This window comes from Phyllobates terribilis, unplaced genomic scaffold (assembly GCF_046119375.1).
Source record: "Phyllobates terribilis strain yellow unplaced genomic scaffold, ASM4611937v1 Scaffold_1__5_contigs__length_1240528914, whole genome shotgun sequence".
NCBI lineage: Eukaryota > Metazoa > Chordata > Amphibia > Anura > Dendrobatidae > Phyllobates > Phyllobates terribilis.
The window spans coordinates 159,548,956-159,565,498 of NW_027362761.1; the positions used below are offsets into that span (position 1 = coordinate 159,548,956).

At 45.5% G+C, this 16,543-nt stretch overlaps 1 protein-coding gene across 3 annotated transcripts in view; it reads right to left on the reverse strand.

Annotated features, from left to right (window-relative positions):
- The window catches only part of LOC141245174 (programmed cell death 1 ligand 1-like), a 181,844-nt gene that overhangs the window by 118,778 nt on the left and 46,523 nt on the right, over positions 1–16,543 (reverse strand). The window lies entirely within an intron of this gene.

Sequence of the window (16,543 nt, forward strand, 5' to 3'; positions counted from 1 at the left end):
CTTTTCAACCCTGCTTCCACAGAATTTAAAAAAAATTAAGCTCATGAAATAGGCCTGGACAGAAATGATGGTACCCCTGAAAATAATGTGACAAAAGGGACATATTAAATCAAGTTGTGTCCACTAATTAGCATCACAGGTGTCTACAATCTTTTAATCAGTCAGTGGGCCTGTATATAGGGCTACAGATACTCACTGTGCTGTTTGATGGCATGGTGTGTACCACACTCAACATGGACGAGAGGAAGCAAAGGAAAGAGTTGTCTCAGGAGATTAGAAAGAAAATTATAGACAAGTGTGGCGCCCCTGAGGGTTCGGTCACCACAGAGGTACTGCATCTCACCCAGAGGTGTGGTATCTCCCTCTCAGGTAAGGAAGGAGTACAGCCCGGGACCCTAACACCAGCATCCAACACTACACTACTCCAGACCAGCTGGAAGGGCAAGATGTGTCGCGCTTCCTGCTGAGCCCTGTCCCTGGCTGGAGTGGGGGGAACCAAAGTAGGGGGAACCATGTAGTGGGTGTGGGTGGAGAAAGTAAATCAGGGGAGCACTTGTTAGGAGTAGTATAAAGAGGGAAGCCATCTTGGGAGTGTGAGCAGTCTGAGAGGAGAAGTAGAGGGAGCAGGAGCTCTGTAGGAGCTCTGCTCAGGAGTAGTGTTGAGCCACCCCCGTAGTGTTCGAGTTCGGTTCGGTTCGTCGAACACCCGTGTGTTCGCCGAACTGTTCGTCGAACACCTTCGAACACCGTTAAAACCAATGGCAGGCAAACAAAAACACATAGAAACACATAGAAAACACCTTCAAAGGTGTCCAAAAGCTGACAAACTGCTCAGAAGACACAACTAACACATGGAAAAGTGACAAGTACATATAGTCATGCGAAAAGAAAAGAGGTGGAGGAGTAAAAGGAGGGGGAGACACAGATATAGGCATGTCATGCCCTTCTAAAATCCAAAAAGTGAGAAGCCGAGACGGCCAGTCCGCTCCTGCCCGTGCCACCTCCGTGTCGCCGGGTTTGTGCCAGAGCCGCGGTGAACCCTGACGGCCAGCCCCCCTCTCCCAATACTGGTGCCTGTCCGCTGGTGGGTCGAGAGAGCCCCCCTGTGGTGGAGGCAGCTCTAAGCTTTTTAATTTAAATTGTCCCTCTAATTTGAATGAATACACTTTAAATCCATTTACAAGGATCTATTGGAGGGCAAGTCTCATGCCAGCAGCCGCGTAATTCCAGCTCCAGTAGCGTCCACTAAAGCTGCTGCAGTTAAAAAGCTTTTATAAGGATCGAGCTCGGCTGTCCACCGCAAGGCATCCTAGTGCCAGTCCCAGCCCCTATGCCTTGGGGTGCCTCCTGATGCTCTACACTAAGTATCCCGTGGTCCCGAAGCATTTCCTTTGAAAAAATTAAGTGTCCAAACTACAGGTGGTGTAGCTTGCTTAACAGCCGGGATAATCCGCTGACTAGCAGACACTGCTACTAGGCACAAAGTATTTCCTGGGCTAGATGCAGTTAAAAATTTGTAAGTAGATACTCTCGTTGGATGCTGAGAAAGCATTCCATAGAGTCTCCTGGCACGCCATATATGATTCTCTTAAAAAGCTTGGGGTAGGGGTCTAGGGGACCCTTTTATAGCCAAAATCACGGCCCTGTATCACAATACGTCACCTAGGCTGAAGATAAATGGAACTGTAGCACCGAGGGCTCGGTTGCTACAGACGTATTGCACCTCACCCAGAGGTGTGATATCTCACTCTCAGATAAGGATGGAGTGTGGATCAGGACCCGACACCTGCATGCATTACACCACATTGCCATGGGGCAGGGCGACCAATATGCCCCTGAGATGGGCACGACAGTCCCTGTCCCTGGCTGGAGTGGGGGGAGGGAACACTGAGGAAGGGGAACCCTGCAGTGCAGGAGCAGGGAGGAAGCAGTTCCTGGGTGCATTGAGAAGGGAGTATAAAAGGTGGGCACCATCTTAGTTCAGTGCAGAGAAGTCTGAGCAGAAGTGGCAGGGAGCAGGGGCTCTGCATGAGCTCTGCTCCGGAGGCGGGCCTAGTAACAGAGGCCCAGGCCTGCAAGAGGGAGAAGGAAGGAAGAGGAGCGGAGAAGGCTCCAGGAACGAGGAATGAAGGGATCCCAGGGGTGCGGACGGGCGAGTCGCCACCGCACGCCCGAATCCACCTGCGTGGAGGGGTCAGGCCAAAGGGGGAGACCGGTTCCCGAACTAGTGGAGGCAGGAAACGACCCTCAGCTAGAAACCGGAGGCTCTGACATTTTATGTGGCGCAGCCCCTTGCTCCACCCGCTAGGAAGGCACCACATAGGGTCAGGGAAACTGGCGCCAAGTTTACCAAGAGGAGGCCCGAGGCAGCCGGACAGAAGTGTTGGTAAGAAAGGCCAGACAAAGGACACACAAAGGGGGTCCTGTGAAGCGCTCCAAAGTTATCTGGGAGTTGTCTGAGCCCCTCACCTGGTGAGCACAGTACGACGTGGGCAGCCGTTACCTGCAGACGTGGTCTGGATAATAAGAACTGTGAGTAAAGGCCCTGAACTGCATCACTGACTCCGTGTCGTTACTGCTGCTGCCCTGCACCATCACCCCCATCCTCCGCATACACTGCCCTGAGGCTATACTCCTCCCGTGGGGAGTTATGCTACGCTCTGCTGCACCCACAACACCAGCCTTAGCGGTCTGCCCTGTAGCGGCGGTTCACTCTGACCGCAATCCACGGGTGGCGTAGTCGGACATTTAAACATCAAAACCACATAAATAGTTCCGCCACTGGTTTGACCGCCCTGAGCCACGGAACCGGATCGCCGCCACGAAGACTACAACCACCAGCATCCACCAAAAAGGGTCCGGCTCCGGGTGTCCCAAGGCCCAGGGGGTGCGTCAGAACATTTTCATCACCTTTCACAATCAACAATGGGACAAGGCAGGGATGTCCTCTGTCCCCTCTCTTATACATCCTAGTGACGGAGCACCTGCTCTCATCAATTCGCCATAACCCCAATATTAGGTGGATTGAGGTGGGAGGCACCGAGTACAAGTGCTCTCTATTTGCTGATGATGTCCTAGTATATATCACTCAATCACATATATCCATCCCTGCTGTTATGGCTGAAATAGATCACTTTGTTACATGGTAAAATTTTAAAATCAATGCAGCGAAGTCTGAGGCCCTCGATGTCTCCCTCCCTAAATCCATATAGGATTCCATCCAGTCCAACTTTCCCTTTGCCTGGCCCTCACAGGGTATCAAATACTTAGGAATTCCTATTCATAGAGACCTCTCCCATCTATGTTATCTTAATTTTGGGCCCTTTATTGAACAATTCCATACAGACCACGGTTGGCAAGTTAGAACTGTAAGATTCACTACGTGAACCACTGGTGTTTTGTGGAAAAGCACATGTACACCGCGTTCCAAATTATTATGCAAAAAGTGTTTAGGAGTGATAAGGGAAGAATTTGTATGTTTGTCAGTTAAACTCATTGATGGTGATGTGTGTCAGGGCTCTTTATATCACTGTAAGCAATTGCAGACACCTGTGCTAATTAGTTTGGCAGGTGTGTCCAATGAAAGGCAAGACTACTTAAGAAGGCTCTCTCACATTATTAAGCAGCCTACATTTTCTGCCAAAATGGGAAAGAAAAAGGATGTGTCGGCTGCTGAGAAGCAACAAATTGTGGAGTGTTTAGGTCAAGGCATGACTACAATCAACATTGTGCGATGATCAGGATGAAGTGTCTTGGCAATCAAGAAGTATGTAGCTGATTCACAGTATATACGTGTGCGTGCTGATAAGGGCAAATTGAGGACTCTTTCCTACAGGCAATTACGTCAGGTTGAAAGAGCAGCGGCAAAAAAGCCTTGTCATAGCAGCAGACAAGTTTTTGAAGCTGCTTGTGCCTCCAACGTCCCCCGAACAACAAGATGCAGGGTCCTTCAGAGGTTTGCAGCTGTGCATACGCCATCCTGTCGACCTCCTCTATCCACTTCACACAAGCAGAAACAGCTCCAGTGGGCCAAACATTACATGAAGACTGATTTCAAAACTGTTTTGTTCACGGATGAGTGCCGTGCAGCGCTCGATGGTCCAGATGAATGGAGTGGAGGATGGCTGGTTGATGGACACCCCACGCAAACACGGCTACAGCGCCAACAAGGAGGAGGTGGAGTAATGTTTTGGGCTGGAATCATGGGGAGAGAGATTGTCGGCCCCTTTAGGATCCCTGAAGGCGCTAAAGATGAACTGCATAATGTATGTGGATTTTCTCAAACAGCACTTCCTGCCATGGTTCAAGAAGAAGAACCGTGTATTTCACAGCAAGATCATTTTTCTGCATGATAATGCACCATCTCATGCTGCACATAAAACATCTGCATCTCTGGCTGATATGGGCATAAAAGGGGACAAACTTATGGTGTGACCCCCATGCTCCCCTGACCTCTACCCCATTCAGAACCTTTGGAGCATCATTAAAAGGAGTGTCTATGATGGCGGGAGGCAGTTCACATCTAAGCAACAGCTCTGGGAGGGTATTCTGTCCTCATGCAAAACAATTGAAGCAGAAACCATCCAAAACCTGACAAATTCAATGGACGAGAGAGTTCAGAAGCTCCTTTCGAACAAGGGGTCCTATGTGAAAATGTAACATCACCTAGAATAAAGTTTTGAGTTGAAAACTGTTTGATTTCAGTTTCTAACAACCTGCTAATGCTTATAATTTCAAAAATGACCATTTTTTTGGTCTTTATTAAAATGAAAAGGTTGATCGAAAAGTTTGGGGGATCTAAGAGTGTGGCAACCCAGTAGTCATGATTACTTCGAATTCTGACAATATGAGGGTCATGCTGCAGGTAGTGCAGCAAGAAGGCACTTATGTGTCTTGCGCATCTCGGAGCCCCAAAATTATTTTCCGGGCTAGATGCAGCTAAAAATTATTTTTAATTTTAAATCTGGTGAAGCTTATTATAGATGGCCTAATAGGATCAGTGCTGCACACTGCTACAAAGCCCAAATTATTTTCCAGTCAAGATACAGATAAACATGATTAGTAATTTGAAAGCTTAAAACGGTTGGTAGGGTGATTTTAACCAATCATCAAGCTTTTACTCTCCCCAGGATGACACAGGGGTAGAAAAGTCGTTTCGGATCCATGATTTGTTCATCTTTATGAACGTGAGTCTGTCTACATTATCAGTGGAGAGCCGCGTGCGCTTATCTGTCAGCACACCACCAGCAGCGCTGAACACACGTTCAGACAGAACGCTGGCTGCGGGGCATGACAAGATCTCCAAGGCGTAAGTGGCTAGCTCCGGCCATTTATCCAGATTGGAAGCCCAAAAAGAGCAAGGGTCCAGTGACACAGTCGTGGCTTCAATGTTTACTTGGAGATACTCCTGTACCATCGTCTCTAGGCGTTGACTATGTGTCAGACTTCTTGTCTCCTGTGGCCTTGCAAAGGATGGGCTAAAAAAGTGGTGAAATGATTCCGCAAAATTGATGTTACCAGCAGATACTGTGGTTCTGTTACGGTTTGAGTGCTGAACACTTGACGGTCCCACGGTTGGCAAGTTGGAACTGTGAGATTCACTACGTGCACCACTGGTATTTTGTGGAAAAGCACATGTAAGATTCTGCAACAGTCTCTGCTGATACTCCTGCATGCGTGCATCCCTTTCTATGGCAGGAATAATTTCTGCAAATTTACTTTTGTACCGGGGATCTAACAGTGTGGCAACCCAGTAGTCAGGATTATTTCTAATTCTCACAATTCGAGGGTCATGTTGCAGGTAGTGCAGCAAGAAGGCACTCATGTGTGTTGCGCATCCAGGAGCACCAAGTCCCTGTTGTGTTGGTGGCGAGGTAACAATCATGCTTCCTTCCTCTGTCCTCTCCCCCCAACCTCGCACAACAGAAATGTGATCAAGGTCTCCCTCATCTGATGAGTCTTCCATCAGTTCGTCCTCCACTTCTTCCTGGGCTCCTGCACCTTCCTCACTAGTTTGGCTGCTACCATGCGCCCTGGTAAAATCATCTCCCCCACCCTCACATGCCTGCCGCCCTGGTGCTGCCGACCGTCTGGACCTTGCAGATGTTAGCCCTTCCGCATACAACTCCTCCTCCTCTACTTCCTCCACCTCCTCTTGTGCCACCACCTGACTCCGAATTCTGTTTAACATGTGCTCCAGCATGTAAATCACCGGAATAGTCATGCTGATAATGGCATCGTCAGCACTAAACATCTTCGTCGCCATTTCAAAACTGTGCAGAAGGGTGCATAGGTCCCTGATCTGAGACCACTCCTCCAGCGTGATTTGCCCCACCTCTGAATCTCGTTGGCCCAGGCTATACGTCAGAACGTATTGCACCAGGGCTTGTCGGTGCTGCCACAGTCGCTGCAACATGTGCAGAGTTGAATTCCACCGGATAGGCACATCGCATTTTAGCCGGTGAAGTGGCAGGCCCAACGACTTCTGTAGAGATGTAAGTCGCTGAGCTGCGGGATGCGAACGGCGGAAGTGAGCACACAGCGACCGTGCCCTCTGCAGAAGGCCATCTAGTCTGGGATAGTGGGCTAAAAATTGCTGGACAACCAGGTTCAACACGTGAGCCATACAAGGCACGTGTGTGACATTGCCCCGGCGAAGGGCCGCACCCAGGTTTGCAGCATTGTCGCACACGGCCTTCCCTGGTTTCAGGTCCAGTGGAGACAACCATTCATGAAATTGGTTCTCCAGAGCTGACCACAACTCCTCAGCTGTGTGACTCACATTTCCCAGACATTTCAATGTAAAAACCGCCTGATGACGTTGAGCCCTACTGCCAGCATAGTAAGGAGGTGTGCAGGATCCCTTCTGCGCAGTTAGAAAGCTTGTGGCATGACCAGACAGGCTTTGGGTGCAGGTGGAAGACCGAGAGGAGGTTGAGGAGGCAGAAGCAGTGGAGGAAAAATGACATAAAGAGGATTGACGCACAACTCGTGGGGACGGCAAGACTTGGACAGCAGCCCCTTGTCCTGCTGTCACCATAGTTACCCAGTGCCCAGTCAGCGACATGTAACGCCCCTGTCCATGCCTACTCGTCCAAGTGTCTGTGGTGAAATGCACCCTGTCACACACAGAGTTTCTCAAAGAAGCGGTGATGTTGTGTGCGACATGCTGGTGGAGCGCAGGCACACCTTTCTTTGAGAAGTAGTGCCGACTGGGCATCTGGTACTGGGGCACTGCGACGGACATAAGGTCTCGAAAATCCTCTGTGTCCACCAGGCGGAAAGGCAGCATTTCTGTAGCCAAGAGCTTGCAGATGGTGAAATTCAACCTCTTAGCTTTCTCATGGCTAGGAGGAAATGGTCTTTTACTTGTCCACATCTGAGGGACCGAGGGCTGGCTATTGTGCTTAGACGGGGTTGATAAGGGTGTCCCCGGCAAACTGCCGGTCTGTGAGGAAGATGCAGGCGGACATGTTAGGTTGCCTTGATCCAAAGGTGGTGCTATCGATGTCGGACAGCGCTCAAGACCAGCTGGTGTTACCACCTCCAAAGAAAATGATGACCTGCCAATCACGCTGGCTGTTGCGGGTAAAGAGGTGGCAGGTCTGCGCCCCAAAACAGGTGTGACTGCTGTCCCCCCAGTCACAGAGGATGAAGAGGCCGCGGATGCACAAGATATGGCAGACGGTGGTTGGCCCGGCCGGCTAGACCGCATTGTAGCACACTGAGCTTCCCACTGCAACTTATGCTTCGTGTCCATGTGCCGGTTCATGCATGAAGTACTCAAACTATGTATTTTTTGGCCTCTACTTAGCTTTTGCTGACAAATGTTACAGATAACACAAGTTGGGTCATCTTTATCGATCTGAAAAAATGCCCAGGCTATGCAAGGCTTAGCACCCATGCGACCTGAAGAGCCACCACGACTTGTGGTGAGAGGCAGAGTTGTGTTTGAGGATGCAGTTGTTGACGTGCTTCCAGTACTACGTCTCTGTCCAGGAAGGCGCAACCTGACCTCGTCGTCACTAGCATCTTCCTCCACCTCCTCTGCTGACCTCATCTCTTGGCTGACTGTGGGTTGACAGTAAGTGGGATCTCCGACCTCATCATCATCACCCTGTGCGTTATCACACCCGTCGTCCTCAGAGCCAACCTGTTCCTGCCCTGACAAAAAACTAAAGTTGTCGCTCCAATCAGGTATTTGAGTCTTATCATCGTCTTCCTCATTGTCTCCACCAACAGGAGTTACAGTTTGGGAATGAGGGTCTACATTATGGTCAGAACCTTCTGCGTCTGGTCCTGGATCCGACTCATAAAGATTCTGGGCATCAGTGCAGATCATTTCCTCGTCTGGATTCACAGAAGCGCTGGAGTCGACCTCTGATTCCCAGGCTATAGTATGAGTAAACAGCTCTGCAGACTCAACCATCTGTTCTACCTCATACTCAGACGGGCAGCTGGAGATTTGGGAGCTGTGAGGAAGCAAGTGCGATTTGGGTGACACCTTTGAGGACTGGAGTATTTGTGATGTTGAAGTTGATGTGGAGGAGAGCCCACTTAAAGGAGCACTTGATATCCGTTGAAGCACCTGCTGTTTTTGTGCCTCATCTGGAATTTGTAGCGATTGGCGTGGCCGTAAGAAAGGGATCTTATCACATTGTCCGCTAAAAGAAGTAGACATTTTAGTTTGGCTGGAAGATGGTCTTTCTTCTGCACCTACCCCACGGACACAACCTTTTTTCCCCTTCCCAACACGCCTATTCCCCTTTCCACCAGCAGCAGGCCTTTTTCCACTCATTTTGGTAGTTAACTAATTCACAACTCTGGAGTTGTTTGCACAAAAAAACAATGGATGGTAACCGAGCAGAGCTGAGTGGCCAAACTGTGGTATTAGGCCAAAACTATTGGCTGGGTTAGATGCAGAAAAAAATTATTTTTAATTTGCAACCTGATGGAGGTCAGTATAGATGGACTAATAGACCAAGTCCCACACACCGCTAGAAGCCCAAATATTTTTTCAGAGCTAGATGCAGAAAATTTTTTTATTCAATTTGCAACCTGATGGAGGTCAGTATAGATGGACTAATAGACCAAGTCCCACACACTGCTAGAAGCCCAAATATTTTTTCAGAGCTAGATGCAGAAAAAAATTATTTTTAATTTGCAACCTGATGGTGGTCAGTATAGATGGACTAATAGACCAAGTCCCACACACCGCTAGAAGCCCAAATATTTTTTCAGAGCTAGATGCAGAAAAAAATTATTTTTAATTTGCAACCTGATGGAGGTCAGTATAGATGGACTAATAGACCAAGTCCCACACACCGCTAGAAGCCCAAATATTTTTTCAGAGCTAGATGCAGAAAAAAATTATATTCAATTTGCAACCTGCTGGAGGTCAGTATAGAAGGACTAATAGAACAAGTCCCACACACTGCTAGAAGCCCAAATATTTTTTCAGAGCTAAATGAAGAAAAAAATTATTTTTAATTTGCAACCTGATGGAGGTCAGTATAGATGGACTAATAGACCAAGTCCCACACACTGCTAGAAGCCCAAATATTTTTTCAGAGCTAGATGCAGAAAAAAATTATTTTTAATTTGCAACCTGATGGAGGTCAGTATAGATGGACTAATAGACCAAGTCCCACACACTGCTAGAAGCCCAAATATTTTTTCAGAGCTAGATGCAGAAAAAAATTATTTTTAATTTGCAACCTGATGGAGGTCAGTATAGATGGACTAATAGACCAAGTCCCACACACCGCTAGAAGCCCAAATATTTTTTCAGAGCTAGATGCAGAAAAAAATTATATTCAATTTGCAACCTGCTGGACGTCAGTATAGAAGGACTAATAGAACAAGTCCCACACACTGCTAGAAGCCCAAATATTTTTTCAGAGCTAAATGAAGAAAAAAATTATTTTTAATTTGCAACCTGATGGAGGTCAGTATAGATGGACTAATAGACCAAGTCCCACACACTGCTAGAAGCCCAAATATTTTTTCAGAGCTAGATGCAGAAAAAAATTATTTTTAATTTGCAACCTGATGGAGGTCAGTATAGATGGACTAATAGACCAAGTCCCACACACCGCTAGAAGCCCAAATATTTTTTCAGAGCTAGATGCAGAAAATTTTTTTATTCAATTTGCAACCTGATGGAGGTCAGTATAGATGGACTAATAGACCAAGTCCCACACACTGCTAGAAGCCCAAATATTTTTTCAGAGCTAGATGCAGAAAAAAATTATTTTTAATTTGCAACCTGATGGAGGTCAGTATAGATGGACTAATAGACCAAGTCCCACACACTGCTAGAAGCCCAAATATTTTTTCAGAGCTAGATGCAGAAAAAAATTATTTTTAATTTGCAACCTGATGGAGGTCAGTATAGATGGACTAATAGAACAAGTCCCACACGCTGCTAGAAGCCCAAATATTTTTTCAGAGATAAATGAAGAAAAAAAATATTTTTAATTTGCAACCTGATGGAGGTCAGTATAGATGGACTAATAGACCAAGTCCCACACACTGCTAGAAGCCCAAATATTTTTTCAGAGCTAGATGCAGAAAAAAATTATTTTTAATTTGCAACCTGATGGAGGTCAGTATAGATGGACTAATAGACCAAGTCCCACACACTGCTAGAAGCCCAAATATTTTTTCAGAGCTAGATGCAGAAAAAAATTATTTTTAATTTGCAACCTGATGGAGGTCAGTATAGATGGACTAATAGACCAAGTCCCACACACTGCTAGAAGCCCAAATATTTTTTCAGAGCTAGATGCAGAAAAAAATTATTTTTAATTTGCAACCTGATGGAGGTCAGTATAGATGGACTAATAGACCAAGTCCCACACACCGCTAGAAGCCCAAATATTTTTTCAGAGCTAGATGCAGAAAAAAATTATATTCAATTTGCAACCTGCTGGACGTCAGTATAGAAGGACTAATAGAACAAGTCCCACACACTGCTAGAAGCCCAAATATTTTTTCAGAGCTAAATGAAGAAAAAAATTATTTTTAATTTGCAACCTGATGGAGGTCAGTATAGATGGACTAATAGACCAAGTCCCACACACTGCTAGAAGCCCAAATATTTTTTCAGAGCTAGATGCAGAAAAAAATTATTTTTAATTTGCAACCTGATGGAGGTCAGTATAGATGGACTAATAGACCAAGTCCCACACACCGCTAGAAGCCCAAATATTTTTTCAGAGCTAGATGCAGAAAATTTTTTTATTCAATTTGCAACCTGATGGAGGTCAGTATAGATGGACTAATAGACCAAGTCCCACACACTGCTAGAAGCCCAAATATTTTTTCAGAGCTAGATGCAGAAAAAAATTATTTTTAATTTGCAACCTGATGGAGGTCAGTATAGATGGACTAATAGACCAAGTCCCACACACTGCTAGAAGCCCAAATATTTTTTCAGAGCTAGATGCAGAAAAAAATTATTTTTAATTTGCAACCTGATGGAGGTCAGTATAGATGGACTAATAGAACAAGTCCCACACGCTGCTAGAAGCCCAAATATTTTTTCAGAGATAAATGAAGAAAAAAAATATTTTTAATTTGCAACCTGATGGAGGTCAGTATAGATGGACTAATAGACCAAGTCCCACACACTGCTAGAAGCCCAAATATTTTTTCAGAGCTAGATGCAGAAAAAAAATATTTTTAATTTGCAACCTGATGGAGGTCAGTATAGATGGACTAATAGACCAAGTCCCACACACCGCTAGAAGCCCAAATATTTTTTCAGAGCTAGATGCAGAAAAAAATTATATTCAATTTGCAACCTGCTGGAGGTCAGTATAGAAGGACTAATAGAACAAGTCCCACACACTGCTAGAAGCCCAAATATTTTTTCAGAGCTAAATGAAGAAAAAAATTATTTTTAATTTGCAACCTGATGGAGGTCAGTATAGATGGACTAATAGACCAAGTCCCACACACTGCTAGAAGCCCAAATATTTTTTCAGAGCTAGATGCAGAAAAAAATTATATTCAGTTTGCAACCTGATGGAGGTCAGTATAGATGGACTAATAGAATGATGCTATGCCCAAAAGATTTTACTTCACTAGGTGCAGTAAAAAAATTGGTATTCTATACACAGGTGGTATATCTTGCAACACAGATAGGCTACTCCACTGACTAACACACTCTGCAATAGGCCAAAAAGGATTAGCTTTGCTAGATTCAGCCAAATGCTGTGAAAAAAACTTGCACAGCACTGGCACAGACCTGCCTGGCAAAAACTGATAGGAACTGATGTAACCTAGTCCTGAAAAGGACTCCAATTACAATTAGTCTTTACTCCCACAATCTATCTATTTAAGAGCACAGACCTGCCTGATAAAAGTCGTAGGAAATGCTGTAACCTAGTCCTTAAAAGGACTGCAATCACAACTATTCCCTACTCCCAAGCTATCTGTATATTTGTGCGAAAATTGGCTTGAAATTAACAAGGTATAGCGCACACAGCAACAGCGGTGCCGTCTAACACGCAGCTGCAGCAGTGAGAAAATGGTGGCGACGGGGAAAATGGCTTGGTCTTATAGGGCAAGGACATGTGACATACACTGCCAATCACACATGCCCTTGCTTGTGTGAAAAAAAGCACTTCGCTCCGTGTGTGCGCTGCTGATAGGCTGACAGATTGCACCTCCCCACTGCAAATGCGGGAAAGAGAAAAAAAAATGGAGATCTTCATTGTTCCTGCAGAGATCCATCCCCTGCCCCTCCCCCCGCCCCGCTGTACACTCAAACTGCGTATTAACATTAATTTTCATCATTACTGAGAAAAAATCCAGTTATGATTTTGGTGCACGAACAGTTATCGAACATAACCTCGAACAGCCGAATTTTTCTCAAATTGTTCGTGTTCGCCGACCGGCTCGAACACCGCCCAAAACAGCTCGAATTTGAGATTGGCGAACAGTTCGAGTAGAACAACGCTCATCTCTACTCAGGAGGAGGGCCTAGAGAGAGGCCCAGGACAGACTGAGGAGGAGAGGAGCAGGAGAAAGGCTCCAGGAACGTAGAAGGGACCCCAGGGGTACGGGCAGTGCTGGAGGCCACCCGTACGCCCGAATCTGCCAGGAGATGGAGGGGTCAGGTCGCACAGAAGGGACCGGTCCCTAAACTAGCAGAGTTCTTTAAGCCTCAACTAGGAAACCGGAGGCTGCAGTATTTCAAGTACTGCAGCCACAAGCCACATCTGTCTCACCAAGAAGGTGGCCATAGAGGACCCAGGGGACAGAGAAGACATCGCCTGACAAGGCCCGCGGTCACTGGATTGGGACACTAGGTGTGAGGTGCAGGGAGACGGCCAGAAGGAACACACAGAAGGGGGTCCCGCTATGTACTCTGGAGGTACCTGAGGGTTGGCTGAACCCCTCCCTGAGTAGGCACAGGACGACGTGGGAGGTTACCCTGGCCCTGGTAACTTGGAGTCTGAAAACCGTAAAACCCTGAAGACTGCACCCCACTGTCTCTGTCAGTTATTGCTGCTGTGCCATTACTCCCTGCACCACACTGCACCCCGAGTGCTACTTCATGACAACAACATCTACACTGCCCTGGAGCTAAGCTCTACCTGTGGATAGCTAAACCAACTCTGCTGCATTAACAGCAGCTCCAGAGGACCTGCTCTGCAGCGGCGACTCCCTTTAGCCGCATACCACAGGTGGCCTCACGAACTGTATATAAAAACTTTAATTCCCCTGTAAATATTCCCCTTTTGATTGACCGCCCTGGGTCATAGACCGGGTCACCGCCACTGTGACATCTCCCCTAGCAATGACCAGCACCGAGTACCCCACGGCCCAGGGGGCACGTCACAAGCATGTTAAAGGTGAAGGTTATAAGACCATCTCCAAGCAGCTTGACGTTCCTATGACTACAGTTGCACATATTATCCCGAAACTTAAGATCCATGGGACTGTAGACAACCTCTCTGGACGTGGCCGCAGGAGGAAAATTGATGACAAATCAAAGAGACGGATAATAAGAATGGTAACAAAAACGCCCAGGAGAACTTCTAAAGAGATTAAAGGTAAACTTCAAGCTCAAGGAACATCAGTTTCAGATCGCACCATCCGTCATTGTTTGATCCAAAGTGGACTTCATGGGAGACGACCAAGGAGAACACCATTGTTGAAAAAAATCATAAAAAAGCCAGACTGGAATTTGCCAAACTACATGTTAACAAGCCACAAAGCTTCTGGGAGAATGTCCTATGGACAGATGAGACAAAAATGGAAGTTTTTAGCAAGGCACATCAGCTCTATGTTCACAGATGGAAAAATGAAGCATATCAAGAAAAGAACACTGTCCCTACTGTGAAACATGGAGGAGGCTCTGTTATGTTCTGCGGCTGCTTTGCTTTATCTGGCACAGGGTGTCTTGAATCTGTGCAGGGTACAATGAAATCTCAAGACTATCAAGGGATTCTAGAGAGAAATGTGCTGCCCAGTGTCAGAAAGCTTGGTCTCAGTCGCAGGTCATGGGTCTTGCAACAGGATAATGACCCAAAACACACAGTTAAAAACACCCAAGAATGGCTAAAAGGAAAACATTGGACTACTCTGAAGTGGCCTTCTATGAGCCCTGACCTAAATCCTATTGAGCATCTTTGGAAAGAGCTGAAATATGCCGTCTGGAAAAGGCAACCTTCAAACACGAGACAACTGGAGCAGTTTGCTCATGAGGAATGGGTCAAAATACCTGTCGAGACGTGCAGAAGTCTCATTGACAGTTACAGGAATCATTTGATTGCAGTGATTGCCAAAAAAGGTTGTTCAACAAAGTTAAGAGTACCATCATTTCTGTCCAGGCCTATTTCATGAGTTAAATTTTTTTTAAAAAATTCTGTGGAAGCAGGGTTGAAAAGCAATGTCTGACTTTCATTTGTTCATTTTCATAGATTTTTAATTTATTATTACTTTTGTCAGATTCAAGTTATTTCTGTGACCATTGTGTGTTTTTCTTTCATTAAACGAGGGGTACCAACAATTTTGACCACGTGTGTATTTACCATGTTCACTATGTAGTAAAACTGATCTGATAATACAGTATGATTCTCCAGGTCAGTACGAGTTCGCAGATACCAGACATGTATAGTTTTTTTGTTTTTTTTGTATTTAAGTGTTAAAATTTTTTTGGGAGATTTGTAAAAAACAAAACAAAAACAAAACTTTGCTTGTGTCGCCATTTTCCGAGACCCGTAACACTTTACATTTTGGGGATGTAGTGCTGTGTGATGGTTTATTTTTTGTGCCCTGAGTTGATGTTTTTACTGATGTTTTGATCACCTTTTATTTCATTTTATTGCCTGGCTGAGGTGGTCAAAAACCCATAATTCTGGTATTTTGATTTTTTTTCCCATTACGCCGTTTACCAATCGGATTCATTTACTTAATATTTTGATAGATTGGACTTTTACAAACTCAGTTATACCAAATATGTGTTTTGTTTTTTCTATTGTTATATTTGTAATGAGGCAAAAAAGGGGTGATTTTAACTTCTGTGCTTTTTATATTTTTTTCATATTTTATAAACTTTTTTTAACTTTTTTCTGTACTTAATAGTCCCATTAGGAGACTTGAAGCTGTGATCGTCTGATCACTTGTGCTATACATGGCAGTGCATCAGCACTGCTATGTATAGTGAAAATCCCGATCTTCTATGAATGTTAGCTAAATGCGGGCTTTCACAGGAGAATCTGAAACGCTATAATATGTACACATTAAATATATGAAATTGGAACTGCATTAATGCTGTAGAAAACATGTTAAAAATGTAGGTACTTAGCGCACAAATTGGCCAATTCGTGTGAGCCCAATAGCCAACGACAAGGCGTACACCATTGTTGGGACCCTAAACCTAACATGATGCCTTTCCCAGGCTGAAAGCCTACAATGATTTGAGCAGATAGGGTCAAGCTCTATTTAAAACCGCCTTAGGCTGATGGGAGGAGTGCTCAGTCAGAAGACGTATGCTACAATTATCAAAAAACAGAAAAAGACAAGTATGAACAGGTGCAAGCTAAGAGAGCCACTCTATATAATTAACAAATTAAAGCCACACTCTGAAATGCTATAACATGTACACATTGAATATATGAAATTGGAATTGCATTACTGCTGTAGAAAACAGTAGACTGAGTCTGAGTGTCTGCTTCCAGCATACGCCCGAAAATGCTGCACGTCAGAGCACACGTTGACTCTGTTGGTACCATTATAGTCTATGGCCCCATCGGCGCATACACCCGAATCCCGTTTTGTGGGGGGATTTGGATGCAAGCCCCGACAGGACCAACGAACGTGGGCAAAAACGCTGAATGAAAGGAACTTAGGTCTTTAGAGTGTGGGAAACCCATGTAAGCACTGGGAGAACATACAAAGTCCTTGCAGATATTGTCCTCAGTGAGATGTGACTGATGATATCACACTCACTGGCATCTCACACACATATAGTATATCACAGATCTGGTCAGCTACATCACATCTATAATATAACCGGGGATGCGTG